This window comes from Triturus cristatus, chromosome 3_1, assembly GCF_964204655.1.
Source record: "Triturus cristatus chromosome 3_1, aTriCri1.1, whole genome shotgun sequence".
Taxonomy (NCBI): Eukaryota; Metazoa; Chordata; class Amphibia; order Caudata; family Salamandridae; genus Triturus; species Triturus cristatus.
Window position 1 is genome coordinate 1,124,573,128 of NC_140583.1, and position 13,147 is coordinate 1,124,586,274.

Here is a 13,147-nt window from a genome sequence, read left to right on the forward strand (position 1 = left end):
TCTGCATGTCTTCCAAGTGAGTCAGAGGTGTGTTTGGATGTGTCACTCGAGTGATGGTGAAATAGAAGAATGTTTTTCCAGAGTCATCATTGTCACCTAGCATGTTGACAACCTAATACGTGTCGAGTACATGCACATGCATGCGGATGTGCTTCTTTTGGCTGACTTCTGGTGTGTCTCCCATCCACAGGTACTTGCGCATGCTGTCTGCTGGTGGCATTGTTGTGCTCCTGCCATTCCTCATGAACACAGCAACATGTGCTGAATCAGCGTTACATGCACGGACAAGTTCAAAAATCTCCTTCGGGTAAGGGATGCCGCACGGCTTTTTGGGGGTGGTATTTGTTTTGAATGTGTGTGCACTGCTCCTGTTCATGTTTGGATACTTTTCATACATGTAGAATCACCATGGGGCACATGACATGGAGCAGAATTCACCTGAATTGATGGTCAGTCTTGGTGACAGTCATCAGTAATGGGATTGTGGATTGTGATGGAGCCATCAATGTGTGTAACACTGCCCTCGGAAACATATGGGTTGCACCGGGTTGACATGGTGTGTGAATTCCCCATTAGGGGCTGAATGGTGTATAGCAGCCTCTCCGTAAGCAGCAGGGGGTGTTTAGCTGTAACCCGTCACTTGTGTGCCAGTGCCATGGATTTCCAGCATCTGTGGTGGTAAGGGGGGTGCCAGTGTTGGTCCCATGTGTTCATCCACATGACCTGCGTATGTGTTGACAGAGTTGCATTAGCATTACGACACACATGAGTAATAAAGGTGTCCCTCTGCCTCCAAGGTGCCTCATCTCTGTCAATGGTGGTCTGTTGCCACTGTGCATGCGGCATGTCTGGCATTGTTCTCAGAGATGGTGCATATGAGTCTATGTGTAGAGTAGCAAGATGCAAGCTGTTTGTCAGGGATTAGATTCTGTATTGTGCATGATGTCCATGGCTGTGTAGATATTGTGGCATGTCAGTCTCCACGACGGCCACTGTGCTGCATGTGAATCCATTGTGTGTGTGTGTGCCATGTTGAACCAGACATTCCTTCCTTGACATACCCCTTTTGCATAGTTCCTTCCTGAGATCCTTGTCTTTGTGTGCTACTTGTGGCATTGTTTCCTTGACATGGTGCATGCTGGCACCCAGTGTCCACGCAAACGAGCTGGTGTTCATCATGGATTGCTTGCTGACATGTGCTATGCTGATCAGCAGCATCTGTGCCTCATGCGGCAGCACACTCTGCATTATGCACAAGATCCCCAGTTCCATCCACCTCAAGGCAAGAGGGAGACCATCCCCCAGGTCAACTACGACATCCGTGTCTAATCCTACCATGCACTCTACGGACATGTGCGTTCGAAATCCCATGATACTTGTCCTCATCCAGGGTGCATCTGCACAGCTCTGCTACTACATCCGGCGACCAGGCCACATCAACGTCCAACAGAGATGGGGGGAGTGGATCACTGCCAGCTGCAGGATGACCTTCTCAATCCACGCACACACTCAGGATGCAGCCCACAACCACAACACAACCTTGTGGCACTGTGATCCAACACCCAATTGTGCCATCTCCATGCATCCAACCTTGGCTGGCCCACCATTCTCCACATCCACCTGACTCAAGCATGCAGGACATGGTTCTGCCACGTGTCTACACATACCTGGGACTCCCACCCCAGGACACTCCACATGATCCCTGACCTCTGAGTATGACTGTTGCTCTTCTAAATAGGTCTGTAGGCACAGTTGTGCAGGCACCCCCTCAGCTGGTTGGGCCCATCACGGGTGAGTATGGTGCTCCATGTCTGTCTTGGATGGTACATTGTGACCCATGTGTGTCTTGTGCCAGACTCAGACCCCAGGGTATGGATGTTTGGAGTTACTTCTGAAATCAGGCATGGTTTGACTTTACAACACACACATGCAGTGGAATAATGCAAACTGACGGCATCATCTTGTGATTGTGATGATTTTTATTGGTGCTGGGGTACGTGTTTGGGGGGGGTGACAAGAGGTGCTTGGCGGGAGTGTAGAATCCAAAGTTCACAGGGGGAGTTGGTATCCTTGCCATTGAAAGTCATCAGAGTCTGTGCCACAGTCTTTGTCAACATTGGTCAGACAGTGACCAGCAAGGCTATGTGGCAGAGAATGTCAGTTGCTGCTGTGCTGCTGTTGGGCCAGAGGGCCAGGTGCCAGGCCAGGTGACCTGGGAGATGGTGATGTTCCGCTGACTCTCACGGTCTTTTGCGTGGACGACCCACCTTCCTGCGGGGACCCTCAGAAGCAGGCCTTGACGATGCTAGGGACGCTCCGTCAGATGAATCCTCCTCCTCCTCCCTCCCTGTTTCTGGTGCTGGTCTACGCCTGGTGGCACAGGGAGGGTTTGCCAGGCTTTGGGCGATCTGACGGAGTGATTGGCTCACGTCCCTGTGCACCGCCAGGAGCTCTGCCAGTCTTGCCTCCATCCGTCCATGGTGTTGTAGATGACTGGCATGATGCTCGACCTGCAGGGTCTTCATCTCATTGAGGGTCTCCACTACCTTGTCGATGCCTCTGGAGTCACGCCGGTATGCGTCCAGGATGTTTCTGACGTGTGACATTGCCGGGTCCTGAGCCAACTGGGCAGGTTCGCGCCTCCGCCGTCCTCCACTCCCACCACCCCTGCCCACTTGCGCCTGGCCTGCCGTTGTGGGCACATCGGGTCTCCGAGACCCCTGAGGGATGGCATTTGCGGTGTCGCCTGCCTCCTCCTGGGTGCCCGGAGAACCGTGTTCCTCCTGGACAGACTGGCTGTGTTGTTGTGTGCGGGCAGGGCTCCTGGGTGTCTCCTGGGATGTGGCAGGAATGGGGGTGGTGGTTGGCACAGTTGTACCTGACGCAGGTGCTGCAGGTGGTTGGACACCAGAGGGGCCAGGTTGGTCTGGGTCATCCACAGAGTGGTGAGAGTCGTCGCTGCCGGTGGGGTCCTCTTCACGCAGAGCCTGGTCCTGTGAGTCTTCCCCCCCAGTGTTGGGGGGAGATCGACGACGTTGACCTGTGTGTGAGAGAGACAGTGTTGATTGATTGATTGATAAGGAATTTGTATTGCGCTACTTTGCCCAAGGGCGTCAAGGCGCAGAAGATGGAAAAACAATCAGTCAAGTAACAAGAAAGAAACATTAGGGATAGGCCTCAGAGAAGAGCAGAGTTTTAAGTGCTCGACAAAACAAAATAGGGCATTCCTGATTCCTAAGGTCAAGGGGAAGCTCATTCCAAAGTCTGGGGGCAAGGGCGTAAAAGGCCCTGCCTCCCCACCTTGCCTTAACAACCCGGGGGACGGTTAACAGCTTTAGACTAGTGGATCTCAGAGCCCTGCCTGGGGTGTAGTAGGACAGGAGAGACCTGATGCCCTCGGCCCCTGCGTCATGGAGAGCCCGATGAATAAGGATCAGAGTTTTGAATTTTATCCTGGCATACACCGGTAGCCAGTGGAGATGTTTCCTGATCGTGGTTCCAGAGGAACGCCTAGGGGCATTAACAACTAACCTTGCTGCCGCGTTCTGAACCACTTGCAACCCGTGGATCAGTTTGTTGTTCATCCCGAGGTAGAGGGCATTACAATAGTCCAGGCGCGAAGATATAAGACCAACCGAGACTAGTTTCCGGGCGTCGGGCGTGAGGTAGTGGGTGAGCTTTCTCAACACCCTTAAAACCCCACAGCAGGTGGAAACAGTCCTATTTACCTGTTTGTCAAAGGTAAGAGAGGTGTCAAATAGGACTCCCAAGTTACGGGCAGCCAGGGAGGGCTGGGGGCAGATTACCAGAGTCGATGGCCACCAGTCGGCTGACCACACCTTGTTATTACTCCCGAACACCAGAATCTCAGTTTTTTCCCCATTCAATTTTAAGAAGCTAGATGTCATCCAGCCTGCCACGGCCTCCATACAGTTCCTAAAGTTTAGGGCTGTAGATCCAATGGATTGAGACAGGGAGACCATAATTTGGGTGTCATCGGCGTACGAGAGTACTTCCAGACCAAAAGATCTAACAAGCCTAGCAAGTGGGGCCACATAAACGTTGAAAAGAGTCGGGCTCAGGGAAGAGCCCTGTGGGACCCCACAATGCAAAGGCTTGGCAGTGGAGAGGAAGTCACCCAATTTGACCCTTTGCTCCCTGTTACTGAGAAAGGAGGTAAGCAGACTGAGGGCCAGACCTTCCACCCCCATATCACTGAGACGGGAGGCCAAGATGGAGGGGGACAGGGTGTCAAAAGCCACGGTGAGGTCGAGCAGGATCAGCAGCGTAGTCTGACCCCTATCGACCTTGGCGCGGATGTTGTTAACCACCACCGTAAGGGCTGACTCAGTGCTGTGCTCCCTTCTGAAACCATGCTGAGATGGATCAAGCTGGCGGGTTTTATCCAGAAAGGAGCTAAGATGGAAATTTAGGTGGGCCTCCAACATCTTAGCCGGGGCAGGAAGCAGAGAGATGGGGCGAAAGTTTTTTAAGGCCTCAGGGTCCAGGGGGGTCTTCTTCAGAAGGGGCTTTACAATGGCTGTTTTCCAGGAGGATGGAAAAGTCCCACTGGATATGGCCCTATTCATGACTGCCAGCATGGGGGGCATTAAGGTAGCCTTACAAGTTTTTAAGATTTTAAGCGGGCAGGGGTCAAGAGGCGAACCTGACTTGAGGGAGTCCAAAAGTCTCTCTAGGTCCAGGGCTGTAAGAGGAGGAAAACTGGAATAAGTTTCCACAGGGGGAACAGTATTCCCCAAAACCGAGGGGAAAGGTCGTGTAAGATTATCTGCCTGGAGAGCTGTGTGAATATTTAAAATTTTAGTGTGAAAAAAGGAGGAGATTTGATCACAGAGTTCTTGTGAGGGGACTATAGGGTCAGGGTGATGAATAAGAGATAAGGTGTCCACAATTTTAAACAAGTCTCCTGGGGAGTTAAGAGAGGAGGTGAGGTTGGAGAAATAAGATTGTTTTTCGTCCAGCACCGCCGCTTTGTAGATTTTAAGAAGCTTTCTATGTTTGGTCCGACCTTCGGCATCGGGCTGGGATCTCCAAAGCCTTTCTTGCCTCCTGCATACCTGCCTCTGAGTTCTAAGGGAGTCAGAATACCAAGGGGCCGTAGGACGTTTCCTAGCACAGTATACTGATTTAAGGGGGGCCAGGGAGTCCACTGCCTTCGCAATGGTATTCACAAGTTCCCGTGCTGATGAGTCGATATCCTGTGAGGGAAAATACTCAAAATTAGCAATAAAGGGGCCCAGGGATCGGTCAGTCAGGCTCCGGAAGTTTCTCTTCTGCACCCAGCAGTTTGTGTCTTTTTTGAGAGCAAAAGAGGTACAGCAAGAGAATTTCATGGAGACTGCATAGTGATCAGTCCAGGAGAGAGGAAGAAGTGGACCCACCTCTAACCTAGAGTCATTCGTAAACACCCCATCCAATGTGTAAACGACAATGTGAGTGGGAGAAGAAACTTTTTGAAGTAGATTAAAAGAGGCCAATGGATCCACAAGAGATGACGTATCACTGGAATTACTATTTTCCAGGTGGAAATTAAAATCCCCAAGAATAGTAAGGGAGGGCCTGTTAAGAAAAGGCTCTATAACTTCCAAAAGATCAGAGCAGAACGAGGATCTGGGGCCTGGAGGTCTATAGATAAGAATCCCTGAAAAATGTTTTGAGGGAGAGAAACTAAGAGAGAAAAACATAGCCTAAAAAGTATTATGAGGAGAGGGAAGAGACTCCATACGGCAGGTAAAAGGCGTCTTATATATAATGCCAATTCCGCCCCCTTTTCGGCCCTCTCTGTCCTGTCTTACCATAGTGTAGCCGTCAGGGAGAGCATTAAGCAAATCAGGGCCAGCTGAGTCCGAACCCCACGTTTCCGTTACGAAGGCCCAAGAGGGTTTTCTTTGGGATACGAAGTCTCTAAAGGCCATATTATTTTTGACCAGGGAACGGGCATTAATAAGGTAACCTGATTCTTTCGGGGGGGATGGGGGCTCTTGTATCCCTGATTTCAAGCGAGTGTTAATGTCTGGAACCTGGATGGCTTGCCCCGACTCTTTCAGACATCTACAATGCACACCACGACACAAGTGTACAGGAGTGCACTTGTGATGACATTGTAACATAGGAGGTCTGAGAGAGGGTACAGGATGGGGAGCAAGGACGCCGGGCAGCATCCCTAACCCCTAGCGCTTACTTCGTGCTGACGAGCGCAGACGGGCAGGACTCTGGCATGACTCCGGCCTGAGTCCGGCCCGTCCGCAATGCGCGTCCGCTGCGCGGAGGGGACGTAATCCCCTTAAGTAGAAGACTAGAGCGCGTCCGTGCGCTCCAATACCCCCAAAATGGCCGCCAAAACCTGTGTCGCCTCTCCAGGAGCTCTCAGCGTCGATGCTCAGCTGAGAGCCGCCCGAGAGCGACTGGTCGCGGGAGCAATTAGGCACCTTCCAAGGTAGGACGGACTACAAATGAGGGCTCTGTGGGGAATGCGGGCGCCAAGCACAATGCACAGAGCTGTTACAAAGCTTTTAAACAGGGAACAAGGTTAAAATCCTGTTAAAACAGGTAACACAAATATTACAATTTTAAAAAGTTTTAAGGGCAAGAGTGCGAGAGAGAACCTCCCGGCTTGTCGCCTCAGGAGGTGAAGAATCGACTGACTGACGCGCTGCCCTGTCAGGGACCCCTTAAGTAGAAGACTAGAGCGCGTCCGCGCGCTCCAATACCCCCAAAATGGCCACCAAAAACCTGTGTCGCCTCTCCGGGAGCGAGCTCTCAGCGTCGATGCTCGGCTGAGAGCCGCCCGAGAGCGACTGGTCGCGGGAGCAATGAGGCACCTTCCAAGGTAGGACGGACTACAAATGAGGGCTCTGTGGGGAATGCGGGCGCCAAGCACAATGCACAAGGCTGTTACAAAGGTTTTAAACAGGGCACAAGGTTAAAATCCTGTTAAAATAGGTAACACAAAGATTACAATTTTAAAAAGTTTTAAGGGCAAGAGTGCGAGAGAGAACCTCCCGGCTTGTCGCCTCAGGAGGTGGAGAATCGACTGACTGACGCGCTGCCGTGTCAGGGACCCCTTAAGTAGAAGACTAGAGCGCGTCCGCGCGCTCCAATACCCCCAAAATGGCCGCCAAAAACCTGTGTCGCCTCTCCGGGAGCGAGCTCTCAGCGTCGATGCTCAGCTGAGAGCCGCCCGAGAGCGACTGGTCGCGGGAGCAATGAGGCACCTTCCAAGGTAGGACGGACTACAAATGAGGGCTCTGTGGGGAATGCGGGCGCCAAGCACAATGCACAAAGCTGTTACAAAGCTTTTAAACAGGGCACAAGATTAAAATCCTGTTAAAACAGGTAACACAAAGATTACAATTTTAAAAAGTTTTAAGGGCAAGAGTGCGAGAGAGAACCTCCCGGCTTGTCGCCTCAGGAGGTGAAGAATCGACTGACTGTTAATTGTGTTACATGCGACATCCATGTTTAAATCATTTTTGATTTGGCACAGTTCCTCTGGGTGGTTGGATTTGGCTAGCATTCCTCTCACAGTGCACTTGTGCACGGGTATGTCCCTTGGCCACAGCTTTCAACACTTTACCTATGTGTGACACAATCTTAATTGATGCATCTTTTGGGAACGCAGTCAGCAGTGTAGTGAGCGGGCGTAGCAAGCCATGCAGAGCCGCCTTATGTGTTGCACTGTACGTGGCCAAATGTTGTTTTTTCGATGCTATTTGAGAATGCAGGTAGGTAACTTAACAATTTGTGACAGGGTTCTGACAAACGCAGTGGGTGGGTATACTGGGTGTGAGGTTCTGTTTGTGCCTGCAGCACGGATGTACTCGTGCACAGATTGACACATGGCCCAGTGTTTATCAAAGGTTGAAGGGGGGGTTCACGCAGTGCCAAACCTTGTCTACATGCACACAGTCCACCTGCTGACGAGCGGACATGGCCACACCACCCAAGGGTGATTTGGTCTCCCTCTGTCTCCCTTTCTCCCTCCCTCTGTCAGCCTCCTCCCTCTGTCTGTCTCCCTTTCTCCCTCCCTCTGTCAGCCTCCTCCCTCTGTCCGTCTCCCTTTCTCCCTCCCTCTGTCAGCCTCCTCCCTCTGTCTGTCTCCCTCTGTCTCCCTTTCTCCCTCCCTCTATCAGCCTCCTCCCTCTGTCCGTCTCCCTCTATCTCCCTTTCTCCCTCCCTCTGTCAGCCTCCTCCCTCTGTCCGTCTCCCTTTCTCCTTCCCTCTGTCAGCCTCCTCCCTCTGTCCGTCTCCCTTTCTCCCTCCCTCTGTCAGCCTCCTCCCTCTGTCCGTCTCCCTCTGTCTCCCTTTCTCCCTCCCTCTATCAGCCTCCTCCCTCTGTCCGTCTCCCACTATCTCCCTTTCTCCCTCCCTCTGTCAGCCTCCTCACTCTGTCCATCTCCCTTTCTCCCTCCCTCTGTCAGCCTCCTCCCTCTGTCCGTCTCCCTCTGTCTCCCTTTCTCCCTCCCTCTATCAGCCTCCTCCCTCTGTCCATCTCCCTCTATCTCCCTTTCTCCCTCCCTCTGTCAGCCTCCTCCCTCTGTCCGTCTCCCTTTCTCCCTCCCTCTGTCAGCCTCCTCCCTCTGTCCGTCTCCCTCTGTCTCCCTTTCTCCCTCCCTCTATCAGCCTCCTCCCTCTGTCCGTCTCCCTCTATCTCCCTTTCTCCCTCCCTCTGTCAGCCTCCTCCCTCTGTCCGTCTCCCTTTCTCCCTCCCTCTGTCAGCCTCCTCCCTCTGTCCGTCTCCCTCTGTCTCCCTTTCTCCCTCCCTCTATCAGCCTCCTCCCTCTGTCCATCTCCCTCTATCTCCCTTTCTCCCTCCCTCTGTCAGCCTCCTCCCTCTGTCCGTCTCCCCTTCTCCCTCCCTCTGTCTGCCTCCTCCCTCCCTCTGTCTGTCTCCCTGTGTCCACCTCTGTCTCTGTCCCTCTCTCTGCCCCCCTCCCTCCCTCTGTGTGTCACCCTCTGTCACCTCAGCCCAGCTTCCTGGGCACACACAGTTTGCAGGTCTTTCAAAGGCCATTGGCTTGTTCATGTGGGTTTGTTTCTTATCTCCGGGCACCCATTGGGCAGAGTGTCTGAGTCTGCGCTGCTGCTGTGGCGGTGTGTGCTGACACTCTTTCAGAGTGATGCGTCTTCATTAGCTGCTGTTATGTGCAAATTGTGCCTTCATACCCATGTCATCCTGCAACGCGGCCACCATTTGCAGGCAACACAGTACTGTGTGGGGACACACTGTTTGTATGGCTGTGCCCTAGGCCATGTGGGCTGAGGGCATTGTTGTGTGCTTCAGAGTTGCTCTATGTTAGTTTTGAGGCCCACCCTCCCGGCATCGGGGACGTCCTGTCTTGTGTTGGTGTTTTGTGTGGCCTGTGACTTGGCATGGCCTTGCTTGGGGCATGGGGCATGGAGGCGCTAGTGGCATGTGTGTGTTTTTGGAGTGTGGTTGTGTCGGGTGCTGGCTTTTGGGGGGTTGCGTGCATGATTGGTATTTGGGTTGTATATGGCGTTCCCCCCATGTGAGGTGAGTTGTTTGTGTACTCACCAGGCTCTCGGACTCCTTCTAGTCCGTCGACTCCCAATGGCGGCAGCGTGGCCATCACCTTCTTCTCACAGGGATGGTAGTGTACCGGTCTGCGGGACGGACCTCCTCCAGTGATGTTGGCCTGGTTGTGCTCGTCCGTCATTTTGCGGCGGACCGTCCTCCGCAGATCGTACCACCTGGCTTGGCACTCATGCCTGGTCCTTCTGGTGGCCCCAACAGCATTCACAGAATTGACTATCCTCTCCCACATGGCAGATTTTTCGGATATGCTGGTCCGTCTGACCAATGTTCCAAAGAGCTGTGGCTCGACTCTGATGATTTCATCGACAAGGACCTCCAGCTCGTCCTTTGTGAACTTTGGATTCTTGTTAGTGGGCATGGTGTGGGGTGTGGGTGTGGATGGTTGTGGGGGTGTGGGTGTGGATGGTTGTGGGGGTGTGAGTGTGGTTGTGCAGGTGTGTGTGTGTGTGAATGTGATGAGGGTGTGTTTGTGATGGTGGTTGTGTGAAGGAGTGCAAGTGTAAGGTGTATTGATGGTTGAAGTATGGTGCAGTGCGTAGTCTCTGGGGTCTGGCAGCAGTGGATTTGTTGCAAAGGATCATGGTTTGTGTGTGTTGGGCCTTTTTATTGGTCCATTTGTGGTGTGGCTGTGTTTGAACTTTGGATGGGTGTGTTATAAGGAGTGGTAGCGGTTTGGGCCTCTGTTTAGCTGTTTGTCAGTTGCAGGTCAGTGTATAGGATGTATTTGGCCTTGTTGGATATGTTTTGTGGTATTGTGTGCCTCAAATTGACTCTCCTTGTGTTTTTTTGGTTTGTCCTGGTTCAGTAGGAGTGTTTATTGAGTCTGTACGGTGCGTACATGGGCCATGTTGTTGTACAGTGCTGTCCTTTGCTATGGCTTAGTACGACTCGTACATGCCCGATGTTGGGTGAGGGTGCTGGTGTGTGGGCCCGGGGTAGGGTGCGTACGAACACGTGCTGGGTGTTGGTCTGCACCGTCCATCGGTGGTGGTGTTTCGCACCGTACAGGGGGGCTGGGTGTAGGGTCCGTACATACACGGGTGGGGAGTTGGTACGCTCCATGCATACACGGGTGGGGGTACGGTACGTACATTCACGGGTGGGGGTACGGTCCGTACATACACGGGTGGGGAGTTGGTACGCTCCATGCATACACGGGTGGGGGTACGGTCCGTACATACATGGGTGGGGAGTTGGTATGCTCCATGCATACATGGGTGGGGGTATGGTCCGTACATACACGGGTGGGGAGTTGGTACGCTCCATGCATACACGGGTGGGGGTACGGTCCGTACATACATGGGTGGGGTGTGGGTACGGTCCGTACATACACGGGTGGGGAGTTGGTACGCTCCATGCATACACGGGTGGGGGTACGGTCCGTACATACACGGGTGGGGGTACGGTCTGTACATACACGGGTGGGGAGTTGGTATGCTCCATTCATACATGGGTGGGGGTACGGTCCGTACATACACGGGTGGGGAGTTGGTACGCTCCATGCATGCACGGGTGGGGGTACGGTCCGTACATACAGGGGGGGCTGGGGGTACGGTCCGTACATACATGGGTGGGGAGTTGGTACGTTCCATGCATACACAGGTGGGGGTACGGTCCGTACATACACGGGTGGGGAGTTGGTACGCTCCATGCATACACGGGTGGGGGTACGGTCCGTACATACACGGGTGGGGTGTGGGTACGGTCCGTACATACACGGTGGGGAGTTGGTACGCTCCATGCATACACGGGTGGGGGTACGGTCCGAACATACACGGGTGGGGTACGGTCCGTACATACACGGGTGGGGGTACCGTTCGTACATACACGGGTGGGGAGTTGGTACGCTCCATGCATACACGGGTGGGGGTACGGTCCGTACATACACGGGTGGGGTGGGGGTACGGTCCGTACATACACAGGTGGGGGTACGGTCCGTACATACACGGGTGGGGAGTTGGTACGCTCCATGCATACATGGGTGGGGGTACGCTCCATGCATACACTGGTGGGGGTTCGGCACGTACATCCGCGGCCAGGGGGCGTTTTGCGCTTACATGCGGGGTCTGTGGTGGAGTGTTCGGCGCGTATGCGAGCACGTGTCTCCATGGTTGCTATGGGAGTTCGGTCCGTACGGTGTTTTTTCCATACAGTTGAAATCGAAAGGACGGGAGTGATCGTACTTGCGCGGTCGGACTTCATTTTTCTGATTTGTTCGGTAAATCGTCCGGGGATGTGTCGGACAAAATTTCCGACCCGAGGACGTGTGGGGAAATTTTCCCGATGTGATTCGTATGGAGTTTTTCCCATGCGAATCGTACTTGGCAGTTTGTATACTACTTTTACGATTCGGACGGAAAAAAATCCAGATTAAATTCGGACGGGGGAAATTTTTCCAGGATCGGAATCGGCACCCATATGTCCAGTCCTACCAGAATTTCCTCCTTTTGAAGTTTAGACTTAGGGCATTATTACCTGTATGGCGGTCCTAAGGACTGCCGTACTTGCGGTGCAGGTCCGATCATTGCCACCACTGCAGGTCACTCACAGTATTCTAAATGTGGCATTGGGATCGCCGCAAGACTGCCGGCTCCACCGGGATCAAGGAGCCCACTACATAGGCGGTATGAAACTGGCCTCAATATGCTGGCGGTGCTGCTGCCGGCACCATCTCGCATATTACAAGTTGACTTTCCACCGCCCTTTTCAAATCGGTGACCCTGCAATGAAAAGGGTGGCAGAGAGGCATCTAAGGGGGCACAAACATGTGCCCCTGCCACTTCTGGGCCATGGGGGGGGGGCGGGGGAGGGCACATGTTTTGCCCCCTGGAATTTTGCCCCCATTCCTGCACAGTGTGGCAGGCATGCCACACCTCGCAGAAATATGCTGCATGCACTGTCACGGCGCTTACAGCTGTTCAGGCTCTCTTATGAGCCCTAGACAGCCGACCGGCGTTGAGACTGCTGCAGCACCCCCCGCTCGCCCTAGATTACACTCATAATTTATCAGACAGAAGGCTACTTAGTCCTCCTGTCGGCACAGCAGTAGCAGGCTGAATAGGAGGACCGCCAAACTCCTAATAAGGCCCCTAATTTATTCCATTGGATTGTGGCATTCCCCTACTGTAATAATTAGGAGCACAACTTTGATCCCTGCCCCTGTGACTCGATTTCTCCACAAAGCACTTTACATGCTTTGCTCTTTTGTAGATTTTACTCAAAACTCAGATGTACTTTTAAAGCTTTTTTTAACAAATTCTCCCTAAGACATTGCATGCAGGCACTTTTTTTCCTTCAATGCTTATCATCTGATGAAATTATAACAACTGTTCATACCTATCGCAGATTGGTAACAAAGATTAGAAGGTCCCAGTGGGAAAGTTACCTCTGGGTGGTTCAATGACCAACGATCCACAGCGATATGATGTTGTAACTCTGTGTTGGTCAACTATGAGGATTTAACCCTCCTTTTTTCTGTCCATAGTGTGGTGCCTGTGGGTAGGGCTTTTGCACAGAAGTGGGCTGATCTTCAATCCGCACTATATTATTATTAATGTCTTTAGACTTGCA